The sequence below is a fragment of the Varroa destructor genome, unplaced genomic scaffold, assembly GCF_002443255.2.
Source record: "Varroa destructor unplaced genomic scaffold, Vdes_3.0 BEIS01000003.1, whole genome shotgun sequence".
Lineage (NCBI taxonomy): Eukaryota > Metazoa > Arthropoda > Arachnida > Mesostigmata > Varroidae > Varroa > Varroa destructor.
The window spans coordinates 41694211-41705972 of record NW_019211456.1 but is presented as its reverse complement, the minus strand read 5'-3'; the positions used below and the strand labels follow the sequence as shown (position 1 = coordinate 41705972).

Below are 11762 nucleotides of genomic sequence, written 5' to 3'. Positions count from 1 at the left end.
GATAACATACTGATAAGAATAGTTTAGTGAATAGGTGAGGAGTCGAAAATTATGTGCGTGCAAACCCCGGATCGAAGACGCCTTCGAAAGTTCGTGTTACACTGTGGAGCGTATGCATGTCTGGGTCGATCATAGTGAGCTTATGTAACCCTGACCGCCTCACAGCTACTCGTTAGGCTTATCAGTTGCATGATCATTAGCTAAACTCTGGTCGGTCCAATTATGCCTGAGTGTACAACTTCTCATCATATCTTTGTATTGGCGTTCATATAAAAACTTTCCGTGCTAGCCGGCTAAAATCAACAGAGAAAAAGTATCCTCATTGCTTGCAGAGAGCTTTTGTTAAATGGCTGGAGGCTTCACGGGCTAGAAAATATTATTGTGCCTCAAAATCGGCCGAAATTGACTTAAGCATATTCGTCTAGATAAATGATGGTATAAAGGAATGAAAATACCAAATATATAAATATACATGACCATTAATACGAGCTAAATACGATAGTCTAACAGAACTATGAGAAACCATCTATTAGAAATTTATTTCGAATTTATTCTAAGTAGTTCTTCTGTCTTTAATATCCGACAACAATATTGCTTGGTACACGTTTCGACGTTAACTCAGAGAATGATTGGTTCTCCTCGACCTAAAAAGGTAGCATGGAAAGGTGGTATTATCTAAAATCTGGTTTGGGTAAAGCAGCCCTCTTGGCGATCCAAGTGAGGCTTACCATTTCCAGAACACGAGAAAATATCTAAGGCAGGCAAGAACATATGATGTTTCTAGATACCAGCGTCGGAATGAATGGACTTTTAAATAACAACCAATGCTTCAGAAGGACTAATGAAGCGGTGCAGATAAACACGCTTGCGATCATTACGCATGGGCTTACATCAGCCTTTATCGACAAGTCACCTCTGCGTCATTGCGCTAGTTAGTCGTTTCCGGTGATCTGACCGATAATCGAAAATCTTCAAATAAATGTGTTTTTTTATTTTGTTCACGAGCATTTTCACGATGTATAGAAATCTGATAAAATTTAAAACAGAAATCTAGTTATTACTGCGGATAGTTAGAACTTGAACGGGTCTGATATATTCTGGCGGATAGGAAACAATTATTTTGTAGCTTATACATGTCGATGTCGATTATAGTGAGGTCGTGTAACTCCGGGTGTTTCACAAGTACTCCTTAGGCTTATCTGTGACTAATTCTGTCATTGGATAGCAAACAACAACAATTCGCCACTATTTTCGCTGCTGTAGCCTTATTGGCTTTTCACCAAGAAGACGTAGCATTTGCCATTGTTTCTATCTCTTTGTGCTTTGCGTTTTGTCTTGTTTTGTTATAGTTTTTCAGTACGCCCTTCCGCCGCCTCCGGGCCCTGTGTTCTGATCGGTTGTCGCCGGATGCACAGGATGTAACGTGGGCGAAACAAAACACGAGTTACAAGGATAACCCAGCAGGAGCAGTGTGGACGGCTGCATGAAGGACACGAAGCGAAGCGGATCAAAAGACGTCTATGAATAGGACAGAGTATTTTGTGTCGGTGTTTCTGTGTGTGAATTTTACAATGGGGTTGTTGTTTGTATAGGAGCTAAAATGTTTATAGATTTACTATTATTAGATTTTATTATATATTATCTAGAATCTGGATAACATCAAATAGACACGTACATACGCATATTAAATATCTTAATTGCCTTATTGATCACGTAGAGAAAATGGTATTTGGATAGGCTTTCAAATTCTCAGCTATGTCCTTGTTTGTTTTGTTAACGGCTTATTCATTGTTAACATGTCGGCGAGCCTAGAGCTCGGCAGGGCATTATGCCCCGAGTTTCGACAACTAAATCTACACATTAATAATCATCATTGATTGAGCATGTTGCACGTAACAGCCTTTTCTGTAACTCGAGCTTCGTTATCTAAAACATTAAGATAAATCGTGCTGGTCATAACAAATGCCGATAGACAAAAAACAACCAACGATCATTTGCGGCGCTGTTTCGAAGAGTCGCGCCGTACTTTCGCTGCTACAGATAAGACTATTTCGTTTTGGATTTCTGACAAACACTGGACAACTCGTGCTAACTGTCGATGCGGTATATTACAACTCGTATTAGCTGCTATATGTTGTTCCTCGAATTGCGTTACTCGGCCTGGTGCATTCTGTTCTATCGGAAACTCCATATCTATGTATACTTACCAATGCTGAGCCCCTTTTCTATTGCTAATCGCGATTAGCAATCGCGATACCTTTCCGTGCTCCAGAGAGTCGCCGATACAGCGTTTGGAAAACAGCGTGAACGAGTGTTCCGTATACGATCGGTTCGTGTGGTCATATCGTATAGTTCTATTGCCGAGCTATGATTTGATTTTGGTTTGATTCAGCGTTTTGGCTGCTTCCATACTTTCCCTCTATTGTTGTCCTTTCTCATTCTTTCGACTTCATCCGTTTCATAAACTCGTTCATTCGAAAACTCTTATTCTTCAAAGTAAACATAATACGTAGTTTCCATTGCACATCGATTCGTTGAAGTTTGCCGTTTGGATGGCCCGCATCTGCAGGCCTGATAGCCGTGTGCTTGTCACGCACCCGTACGCGACAAGCACACGATCGTGAAAAGGGGCGGCGGCAAACACGAGACGATACGACGGTAAGTGGTGTATCGGCGAAACTCCCCAAGCATGATGGCGTAATTGTCGATGTCCAGCAGCATCACGGCAGGCGCCCCCTGGTCTGAGCACGCTTTCCGTCGGGCAAGAGAACGATGAGGTTATACGCAACAGACTCAAGAGTGCAAAGTGGGGAATTAGGAAAAGTTTAATTGTAGGGCAGCGCCTCTTGCAAATGGTAGTTTCGAAATAGCAACACCAACTACTACAGTATAATAATCATGACAACAAAACAGCAACACCAGCTGAGTTAGAGTATCAACAATTATAGCATTGGGTATGTTACCAGCAGCAGGGGTAGAGAAGCGTCGTTTCAAAGAACGCGAGAGAGACCAAATACAAATTTTCCGTCGCAGGCCGTCTGTAGAGAACGCGCACTATGAGATAGAAATTGAGCGAGATAGATGATTAGAACGTTCCAGGATGCCTTCGCTCTACGCTCTAAGAACAGCAATTTACAGCACTCGAAATTACACTTAGAGGCATGTGGGTCTAAGGGTGAAGTGGCGCTACCCGGCGTGTGTTTAGTCTTCGGTCAAGGCAGTCGAAGCACAGCTATGTACGCTTGAAGGCTGAATGAAAGTTCGTGTTGAAATATTTTTCAAGCCCGAAGCTTTCGAAAATGAAGGGTATAAACTTTTTAGCTACACGTCGCTATCACTACTATTACGGCTACTCTCAGAGCAGAGTGAAGGATCGTCATTGGAACAGTGACCTCCTCTCGAGTTTTCCACGCGCCCATGTTAATTGCCCTGCAACGAATTGAAACCCTAGAAAATTAGATCCGTTAGATAAGTTGTCATACCTTATTAAATAATTGCTTGTACTATCGATGACAACTTCTCGTCGATGAGGCACTTGATGGTGATCTAAACATTACAATCGATATAATAAATCAATGAACGATCGACCAAGTGTCTGCTTAACCAGTAGTTGCTTCCGGAAGGTCAAACAAGTCAATTTATTATATTATTAATTCAGCAAACGACTTGATAATGTGTCATTCAATTATAACAACTCCTAAACCATTACTACTACCGGATCTATTTTACTCAGGTACTGACTCAATATAGACAGCTGTTTCTAGGATCAAACCCCTCTATGATCCCATTAATTTTTTTTTTTTCTTTTTTTCGATCGTTAGGGTTACTTGAGCGCATCAATTTTATTCAAAACAAAAAAATACCAACTCATTTGAATAGCGATAAACACATGACGCTATCTCTCTCTCTCTCCCTTTATGTATGTATATATATATATATATATATATATATATACAGAAAAACGTGAATTGTGATGGAGCGCGTTTTGCCGAATGTTAGCTGGCGTTTTTGGAGCCCTGGTGATTATATAGTTAACAGGCTATCAATCATTTGTTCTTTTCATAGATGATTTATTCTACAGCTCCACAGGAAGCACTAATTGTGCCGAAGGTTGCCAATTTAAAAAATATTCATTCACAAAAAAAGTTAATGAAAATCGTAATGACTGCTACATACCAGTTACAATAACCGAATCTCACGACAGCTGCTTTACAGGGTTGCCATTGCTCAATTTAATATACAAATACCTGTTTACCTGGTATTGGCGAGACGCTACGGCATGTGTGCATATTTTGGATCACTAAAAACTATGGATCCATGCGAGGTTGTGAGTCAAAAATGAAGAAGTGGATGTTCGTCACCTTGCAGCCAATGGCATTAGCTGGCAGTAACAATCTTTTTTGAGATACTCTCCCTCCCTGTATAACATATCAGGTGTAACCAAACGCCAGTAAATCAAAGTGGACTTAGCAAAGGATAGACACTTCTGAACGAATCAAAAACAATCTTGTAACAATGACCAATGTGAAGAGGGTGTTTTTTTTCAAAGAATCATCATTCGCTATCTAGAGCTGGACGTATGCTTCTGCGCGAAGTTGGGCATAGGGCGGCCCTTATAGTGATCTAAAAAATAAAATTCATTGCCAGGACAGTGTCATGGTTAAGAAGGAAGATGGGTACCTCGCAAACACCTTGCTCTGTGACCGTTTAGATCTTCAGTTATGTAATACGTACCTGTTTGCCCGAAAGTGAACTATCGAAGTCCTCGCGTTGGATGAAGTCAGGTACTGCTTTACGTGCCAACACTGAAGGTAGCTCACCCTGTCATCGACGAACTATCCGCGTAAAAAGATATACCTGTCGCATGACCCGTACTGTCCCGTGTCGGCAGAAGAAGGATAGCAGTAGTTTGACTCAGCAAAATGCAAATCGGGAATATTTCCGTCCGTCACTGGAAAGACGATTTCATCGCTTTTCTGTTGCATACTATCACCAAAGCCCAGCGCGGGAGCTAGCAATTGGTGCACTCTAACTGACCCGGCGTCAGTTTACCTCTTCACTGTGAAGTGCCGCGATTGAGCGTCAACTTTTTGCCTTGCCATCCCTCGCCGGACGCGAACGACGCAGTCATATCCTTGTAGCTCCAGCGTCTATCGGGACAGCTAGCCTTTTATTCTGCGGCGATAGGCGAGGGTGAGCTCCGCACATTATCTATTTATAGTTCGCTATATAGTACATAATTGGGCCACAAATCGGCACTGAGTTCGAGTCCCATCATTACTACCCACGTATCGTGACATTTGCCTATAAACATGCTTAGACATGATCAATATGAAGCTATTCGTAATCAATCGAAACTGCATTGAGCTTGTGACCATATAATGAAACTAGGTGATTATAACGTAATATATTCTGCACACATACACCGTAAGATATTAGCTATACTTAGGAGTTACGAAGAAGCCGATCCCAATGAATAAGTAGTACCAACACACTCAGTATAGCTAGAATCACTATGTCCGCTCGTCCGCATGATTTATCACACGAAAGAGGCCTTGATATAGTCGTTCCATCGATAAATTACGCGGCTCTGCAACGTGTACCATAGATACATGTGGACGGCTTTGATCCCTATTGGTGAGCAGGCATTCCACGCCAATCAATGCACGACTAGAAAAACGATCGAACTGTTAACGAAGCAGTAACAAGTCGCGTTTAGCTGGCGGCAGAACCATATCTCTCGACATGGCCGTCAGCGTTTCTAGCGTGTTTGAATCGCCGACGTCAGCTAGGGCACTCCACGAGCAAACTGCTCGTTGTTTTTGTCTAGACCGGGTTTTACATCTGAGGAGCAGTTGGGGACTAGGATCTTTATTATGAAGAAGTTGATGATTGTCACCAATGATTGATATGCTTAGTGGTTGAATAGGTGCATGAGGCCCCAGGAGCAAATAGAATGGGCTAGGGAAAAGAAAAGGGTTAGAATGTCGGATTAGTTGATAGTCCTTACTTGAGATCGTAGCGTGGCCGACGTTGAGTGGCACTCACAGCATCTTTGTTATGGCCGTTGATACTGTTGTCGCACGTTTCGGCTACTTGAGGCCGTGCAGCGCACCTTCAAAATGTCTGAACAGTTAACGTTGTCGACGGCCAGTAGGTTCTCGGACAGCGACGTGAAACAAGTGACTAAGGCGCCAATGGCCGATGACGATGTCGCTGTTGTCGTCGTCGTCGTTGTTATTGCCGTTGTCAACGCGCTCCCCAATGAGCTTTGTTACGATTGGAACGTATTTTCTAATAACTACACGGCAAACTATAGCAAAATATCGAGTTAGCACGATCCAAGAACTAGCAGAATTGGCATCGTTTACGTTAAGAGGTATATATGCGTATGACTGTGATGAGATCGAACGGAAAGTCCTATCTCGTGAAAAACGTGCGTGTCCAGCTGGCTTGTCTATATCTATATATATATATATATATATATAAAACAAACAAAACCTGCATCTGTATTTAAAAACATGCTTTTTTGTATTCGTTATATTGATAGACTCACGATAAAAGCAGTGACAAAAAAAAAGGTTAGATGATGCACTTTGGCTGAGAAGGATCTACTTTTGTTCGAGTCAGTTCAAGGCCGACCGGGTTTGTATAGAAGTGTCGCATTCACCTGATTCACCCAGGATAAAAAATGAGGAACCGATCTACTGCCGAAGTCGAAATATATTACCATTATTGGACTCCCACCTGTGCAAACGGTGTCGACGAATGATTGCTTGCGGCCCACAGCATGAGCTAGGAACAAAATTGTACTCAAAGCCAAGTTGTATCGAACATGTGAGATGATAAGCTCAAGGTATTGGCAAAAATACATAACGGGAGTGCTGCACTTAGGAAATGCATCGCCTTGAGTAATCTTTTCACTTTTAACTAACGATCGCACATATGGGTTCAGTTGTGAAGAAATGTTACTTGGCTAAATATCTGGCCCCGATTGTTTACTAGGTTAAACATTTTTCTTTATCGTAATAAGAATTATAACGAAAACTCTCTAAATAACAATAGGATGCAATAACATCAAACGATATAGCCAAAAAAAAAAGAGAGCATTCGGAGTTATCGTGCCCAGATAAAAATCGCTTTCGAAATAGAAGTACTTGAAATGTTTTGCTAATGACCTGAAGGGCGAGTGCAGTGAAAGAGAGAGAGGGAGAGAGAGAGAGAGAGAGAGAGACCGCTTCAGACACGAACGATAGCAGACGATTTCGGCCGGCATCATACGGGAACCTTTCCTCCTTTCAGTTATATATTGGTAGTGGGAAAAGTGTTAGCCGTTTTAAAGTTGAAATTGAAATAAATATCTTTTATGGTTTGAAAGTACATTAATAGAATAAATATGTGCTAATAATTGATGACCTTCAGATAATACCATAATTTCATCATTGTAGAACTTATGTAACTTCTGGGCGAAAAATTGTGTTAAAAGAGTTCTTCACCACCTTAATGAAACTAATGAACATCATTAAAAGAGCTCTGCAGAGACCAACACAAGTAATACCGGCGAACGTATTAATATTTCCCATTTAAGTTCTCTCAACTTTTGTTGAGAGATAACAAAAGTTGAGAGAATGGATGGGGTGTGGCATTATCATGGTGGAAGATGGGGTCTTGTCTATTCGCTAGTTCCGGTCGATTTTTTAAATCGCCTGTGACAATCTTATTAGTTACTGACAGCAGAAATCTAAATCAGTTATTTTCCCAGGCCACAGCAACGTACAATGCATGAGTCCATTGCGACCAAACGTATTGGGATCTGGTTTTTCGACCTCAGTCGGAGCTTTACCACAAGTTAGAAGGCATATTTTTTTCCCACATTTTTACGCACCACAATTTACGCATTACTGTTACACGTAATCTAGTTTTCATCATCCACTTTAGAAAGGGTTCGATTTCCTTGCGTTTTTTTTTGGGGGTTTGGCACATAAAAACGACATGATCGAGTAAGTTCGTAGGGCACCGAAATTATAACTTTTTTTTTTTTTTTTTTTTTTTCGTAACCATCTTTCTTAAAGTGGTTTGAAATTCGAAACGGGTAATTAGTTTCCTAACGATGTGATAGCTACTCATATGTCGATCTTGCTGAATTTCCGCAATAATGTCATCAGTCCCTTCGTAATTGGCCGACCATTACGACGGGCATCCAGAACAAGACCATCTTTGGGCCGTTCCTTCCAATGCGTCCTGATCGTAAATAACGTATTTTTTATGGGCTTAAGCCCTCAACACTTCAGTCTTTATCATAATGAAAATGTAAAGCAAAGCGATCTTGACGCGCTCTATTTCAAGTCTAAACGAAAGCATTCAAATAACTTCAGCGCATCTACTGCTGCCAAAATGTCACCTTTCGAGTGACACCAATGCTGCTCATAATAGTCTGAAATCTGTTGCCTCAAAACCAGTTGGCAAGCTAGAAGAGCGCTCAATATTCTTTAGGTAGTCGAATATTTTCAAACAGAATCGTTTGTTTGAAATTCATAGAGACGAAACAGAAGGCCGTCGCTGCAAGACGAAGCGTAATTTCGAAAACAAAGACGTTTCGAAAACCATGTTACGGCACGAGATGTTCCAACGTGTAACCTGATGTGTACCTTGAAGAATAGTTTAAGCTCTTACAGAACAAGTGATAGTTCAGAGCCGAACAGCCAGGGCAAGTGTCATGGTACCATTTAAATAAGGAAACATCAAAGCTTACCTTCTCTTAACAGAATGCTATATAGAAGAAATATCACAAACTATACTATATGCCAAATGTTGCTGACAACAGATTAGAACCGTGTTCGCACCCTATAGTCTATATATATATATATATATATACATACATATAATGAATCATTATGTAGTTATACAAGAGAGCATTTTTCTCTTATTTACTTTAAATTTTGTTTTATTGATAACTGCAAATTTAGCTCAAAACAAGTTACCGTATCATACTACGGAAACAGCCAAGTTTCGCGGTCAGTACAGAAGGGGCTTACAATTGCATTCAGTGATAGCGCTCTTGCCTCATATCGGCCTGCGCAAACCAGCGGTAAGTGCCGTAACTTGCCGTGGCCACGGTTTGTTTCAAACAGCAAGTTAAATTCCAATAGGCTAATCGTATTTACAAACTTGATTACCACTTTTTGGCTAATTGTTTGTAACACCGTGCTTTTCGGTTGACAATTTCGCGTACCTCTCATCGCCACTGTTCGTTGCCATCAACGCCAGCAATCGCTTCTTCAAATATGAATACAAAATTACACAGTACCAAAATCACTATCGTGTGATCATCCTTTTCAGCTGTAATTTTCAGCCTCGTTGTTATCTCTGCGATCATCAGACTTATTTTCTTATACTACTTTATTCAGGGTGTTCTATAAATACGTAGTTTTCGTTCGAGCTACAATTACGACGGATGGCACTAATTAGTTCTATTATTTCGTGTGACTGTTCCACTTCCACTATGGTTTCATCCATTCTGGCTTTATCCGGTTACTCGTGTGATTTCCTCTTTGGCTTAATGTCTTCCCACTCTGTCCTGTCTATTGATTACTGGCTATTTATTTTCAAATTAGTTAACAACGCTATGTCGGGCTTACGAGCTTCGTGTAAGTGAGTCTAAATGGACGACAGCAAGATTTACAAACCGGCAAGCAACTAAGACAAGAGCGAGAAACAAGAGACAGGCGTGCGCGCATATCGTAAACAAGTTATGGACAAGCACTTCGAGACGACCAACAAACGACAAGATAGATAGAAAAAGGATAATGAGTCTATGTTTTATTTTCCAGAAGGCCGTCATTGCTGCACGATGGCGCCAGTTACTGCGACAGTGTCAGCACTACCGAATTTGCATCTTTCGTTCAGACGCCTGATCCTCAGATACATTCTAGTTCGAAGCGTTTTCGCTTGGCTGGCGGAGGCATGCAAGCAATAAGCCCTTCTTTGCGAGAATCAGACGAGTACCAGTCAACGAAGTCCAACTGATGCATTCCCATGAGCGCGGCGATGACCAAGAAACCTACCGGAGCTGATCTTATAGAGTTTGCCTGTGCGGTAGCGTGACGACGTCAGGACCACATAAACGGACACGACGGTCCAAGCGCGAGTGTGTACTGACCAGGAAAAGCACCCTCTCGTAATATTAATGCTGCAGCTAACACCGACAATCGAAACAAGTTATCAGGCTAAACTCTTTCTCTCTAACATCAATTTAAAAGTTTCTCTCGCTTCGTTCTTGGCGCTTTGGCGCTCGATATCTTGGTGGCTATCAAACGTACATGCATCTTTCGCTATTCAGCGTCTGTTGCGCTTCTTTTGCTTGATCTCTCACGCTCAACGCGAATAGGCAAAACGTGGTAGATCGTTACGGAGATCCTGCTGCTGTTCACGATGACAATGCCGCTGTTCTACCGCTCTGGTGGAGTGGCTTCTGTTTTTGGCAGACGGAACAGGAGAATCAGCTGCGAAAATAAAGTCGACTGTGTCTATTGCCTTTGTTGCTGCTCTTGTTTTCACTGTCATTTTACGTGCGGATCAATACAGATCGCGATTCTATAAACGTTTGATTACGATTTGATGCCATATGTGCATGTGGAAACGAATCAGACATATAGAAAACGTCTCAAGCTTGATGGGGTGCCTTCCTTTTTTAAAAGCTTCCCAGTTATGCCTATCACTTGTTCGGCATTGTTAGTTCATATGTTTCGGATACGCTGAAGTAATATTGGATAAAGTGGATAATTTTGCATGGTAATGTTATTGAAGATTCTAGAGCAATAAGAAAATCACGAAGAATCAATCTATATGGAAAGCATGTACTCTACAGCATATCAGATTAACAAATAACTCCGTATCGAAGCTTTAGTATGATTTAGTTCGCCCGTAGGACGACAGATTCTAGTCAACGGAAAGACGTTATATTCATGAAGCCTACAAAAAGCCATCCATTAGTTTTGAATTCGTTTCCAAGCTGTAGTTGCAGAACTCTGATTGAAGTATAAAGGTGGGAATTTTTTTGTTATTATTGTCTCTGGAAGAAATGGAGTGGCGTCAGTGTGTGAGCGACTTGAACAGCTGCTAAAGGCACACTTTGAAACGGGTTCGTTTTGTTGGAAAAAAAAGGACTTTCAGTCACGACACAGGCAACTTATTACTAAGGCAGCTCGCTTAGATTGCGAATGAAAATTCATATTAATCGAAAGCATTTGGAACCATCTCCATGCTAGGGAAAGCCTCGGACGTTCCGATACCTCACGGGTTCAGCAATCGCCACATGGATTAGCGCACATTGACGTGTGGTCAATACCTAACCAAAAGCATGTTAACCCCTTTAGCATACGACGCTAATCACAGAAACAAGATGTACTTTTGACACGAACGTGACCAACATAGGATTCGTGGATTAAGAATAATATGGCTCTTTAAAAAATTACCATTCAATAGGTATAATAATTTCAAACACCACTAATGCACATGTCAAAGCTTATCATATGGCCTCAAAGTTACTCGGCCAAATTGTTATCGGTTCCTTACTTAAGGTTCCTTACTAGGGAACTGCTCAGTATCCTAACCAATATACCGAATCCTTGAAACTATGAAGGCTTACAAATTGTAAAAGTCGTATCCATTTATCGGATATTTATAGGTGTGCAAAGAGTAAAATGAAAAAAAAATATATAATAATCACATAATTATCAATAGTCATCTTCGAGAAACAGATT

General features: G+C 41.1%; 1 long non-coding RNA gene across 3 annotated transcripts; it reads right to left on the bottom strand.

Annotated features, from left to right (window-relative positions):
• Positions 1-513: 513 nt before the first annotated feature.
• Positions 514-6516, bottom strand: LOC147756963 (uncharacterized). 3 transcript variants are annotated; one of them, XR_015323856.1, is made up of 3 exons: positions 6011-6326; positions 4735-5315; positions 514-3429 (listed from the first exon to the last, which is right to left on the bottom strand). It is a non-coding gene; the product is annotated as an uncharacterized LOC147756963 (long non-coding RNA). The 3 variants fall into 3 exon arrangements; XR_015323855.1 differs by having other exon boundaries at positions 4735-5304; positions 6011-6324; XR_015323854.1 differs by having other exon boundaries at positions 4735-6516.
• Positions 6517-11762: the final 5246 nt, after the last annotated feature.